The sequence below is a fragment of the Callorhinchus milii genome, unplaced genomic scaffold (genome assembly GCF_018977255.1).
Source record: "Callorhinchus milii isolate IMCB2004 unplaced genomic scaffold, IMCB_Cmil_1.0 Scaffold13, whole genome shotgun sequence".
Taxonomy (NCBI): domain Eukaryota; kingdom Metazoa; phylum Chordata; class Chondrichthyes; order Chimaeriformes; family Callorhinchidae; genus Callorhinchus; species Callorhinchus milii.
Window position 1 is genome coordinate 1,474,486 of NW_024704754.1, and position 3,019 is coordinate 1,477,504.

Here is a 3,019-nt window from a genome sequence, read left to right on the forward strand (position 1 = left end):
TCATCAAATCCAAAGACTGACGTGGTTTGCCAGTGAGGGCGGGAGGTTATGCTGCTTCATTCGCGAAGTGTTGTGAATTGGTTGATGGGCACTTTGAATGAAAAATGCCCAAAGGGTACAGCTGTAAGTTCACTAACAGCACAGCGAATGGAGCAGAGAAACTTAGACAAAGATGCTCGTAGAAAGATTACTGAGAAGATTGCTTGAGTGGAAGATCTGAGAGAAAGTATGAGGCTGTTTGAAGACTATTAAGGAACTAAAAGGCAAGGACATGATGAAGGAAACCAACATCTTAGCTAAAAGCAGGAAAGGATGTTATGCAGGTATTACCATGACAAGAAGAACCAATGATGATTGTGATGGACTAGATTTCACTCTAATGGCAGACAACAGGAGTAAAATCTGCCCACACGGTAAATAATAATAATAGTTGCATTTGATGTAGGGCCTTATCACGTCTTTGAGATGTCTCAAAGCGCTTCACAGAATATACTGTAAAGTCAATTGACTGTATATTTTGTGGACGAATTGATACGGATTGAATTAAGTGAGTCACTGGAACGCCTCACTCAGCAACAATAGTAAAATAACAATAATTTGCACGTGATCTATACCTTCCAATATTGAGATATACAATATTACAACACAATTTACATTTAGATTGTGCTTTTCACATCAGGAGTTTGTCTCAAAGTGCTTGACGCTGCAGCAGCCAATCTATGCACAGAGATGTCCCACGGATCTCCGCGAAGTGAGTGATGGATTTTATCCGGGGGATTTGTTGGCCAGAACATCGGGAGAAACTACCTTCCTTTTTCGAAAGGCGCCGTGGGATCTTTAACGTCCCCCAAACCGTCTGACAGGCCCCGGTTTAACATCTCATCCTCTGACAATGCAACACCACCCCCCCCCCAGAGCACTAGAGCACCATCTTAGACTGGGTGATTCCAAGACCCGAGTGGGGGCTTGAACCCACAACCTTCTGACTCCGAGTCAAGCGTGCTGCCACCGAGCCAGCTGACGCACCCTCGCTCTTTAACAATACTCGTCTGTTCAACAATTTTTTCCCTTTTCTTTGTTGAATAAACTATCCAGCACTGAGAAAGTCTATGAGTCTGGTTCCAAAAATAACCAACTGAGATAGCAGGAGCTGTTCTGGCTTTCCCAGCTTCAGAATTGCCAGGACAATTGGGAAGTTTTCATGAGAATTATAAACTTGATTCACCGTGACAAAACCTTCCCGACTTAAAGCATTTGAACTCCTCAAACTCAGAAATGCGACTCTTTCAGTCTGACTCAATCCGCGGTGATCAGAATGTTTGAGTAAAATAGGGGATGAGAAGAATGGGGTTTGGAGTGAAAAGCAATATGGGATTACTCAAAGCTTGATGATGCCACATTTTAATCCACAAAATCAGTCTTAATAAAAAGTATATATATATAAAATAGTAATCCTTCCATTTGACATGGTGCTTTATTACATCATTGAAGTGTCTCAAAGCCCTTCAGAGGATGTTTACAGTAAACTGTGTATCAAAATGGTAATGGGGCAGTTTAAAGCCACGCATACTATTACTGAAAAAGTTACTGTAGTTAATGTGTGATCTAGATGTTTTGGAAACACTGGGAGGTGCTCTTCAAATATAGTCCATAAAAGGTCAAATACAAGATCTTGGTTATTGGACGGCCAAGAGGAGCAAGCAATTAGGAAGGCGAACACGGTATGTTAGCATTCATCATGAAAGCATTAGAGTATAAGAGTAGGGAAGTCTTGCTGCATAGGGCCCTGGTGAGACCACACCTGGAATACTGTGTGCAGCTTTGGTCTCTTTATTTAAGGAAGGATGTACTTGCCTTGGAGGGGGTGCAGCGTAGATTTACTCGGTTAGTACCAGGGATGAAGGGAATGAGTTACGAGGATAGGCTGAACAATTTGGGCCTATATTTACGAGAATAAAGAAGAATTAGAGGAGATCTTATAGAAACCTATAAGATCATCAAAGGGCATGAAAAAGTAGATAATGGGAGATTGTTTCCCCGGTTGGAGAAATTAAAACCAGGGGTCACAACCTTAAAATCAGAGGCAGCCCTTTCGCACTGAGTTGAGGAAGAACTTCTTCACTCAAAGGGCGGTGAATGTATGGAACTCACTACCCAAAGGGCTGTGGACGCTCAGTCCTTGAACATATTCAGATTTCTTATTGCAAAAGGGATTAAGGGATATGGGGATAAGGCAGGATCAGGTTATTAGCTGGAGTTAGATAAGAAGATCAGCCATGATTGAATGGCGGGGCAGGCTCGGAGGGCCGAATGGCTTACTCCTGCTCCTACATGTTATGTTATGTTAGACGCTTTGTCACGGATCTGGTTAATAATAATCCTTGGATTTGACATATAAACATTTCAAAGTGCTGCTCTTGTAAGTGAGAGGACCCGGGTTTGATTCCCGGGCAGGGTGAAAACGTAGGCAAGTTTCCTTACTCCACACGCCTCTGTTTACCAGCAGTGAGTAGGAACCCGGTTGTTCATCAATTGGTGGATCGTTTTTCCAGGAGCAATAATCCATTGGGGGAGCGAGCATCAACACAGACATGATGGGGAGAGAGCATATGGAGGGTTATGTGGAGTCCTGTAGCTCAGTGGTGAGAGCACTCGCCTTGCAAGCGAGAGACTTGGGTTCGAGTCCCAGCAGGACAAAACCTTGGGCAAGTTTCCTTACTCCACACGCCTGATAATAATCCCTCAAGAAAAAAAACAATACATTAGTCACTTCAATCCACGACTGTTTGTGGGACGCTGCTGTGCGCAATTGGCTGCTGCGTCTCACCCACAAATATACAGTCAATTCACTTTATAATATGTGAAGCGCTTTGAGACGTCGAGAAAATGTGAAAAGTGTTATATCAAATGCAAGATTATTATTATTATTCTATAGAGACAGGCAAACAGTGGATGACTGACACATTATGATTGACAGACTGGCTGACCTTTCTACCTCTGCATCACTGACATTTTTAAT

General features: G+C 42.8%; 1 non-coding gene across 1 annotated transcript; it reads left to right on the forward strand.

Annotated features, from left to right (window-relative positions):
* The first annotated feature begins 2,625 nt into the window (after positions 1-2,625).
* On the forward strand, positions 2,626-2,697 carry trnaa-ugc. The gene has a single exon. It is a non-coding gene; the product is annotated as a tRNA-Ala (tRNA).
* Positions 2,698-3,019: the final 322 nt, after the last annotated feature.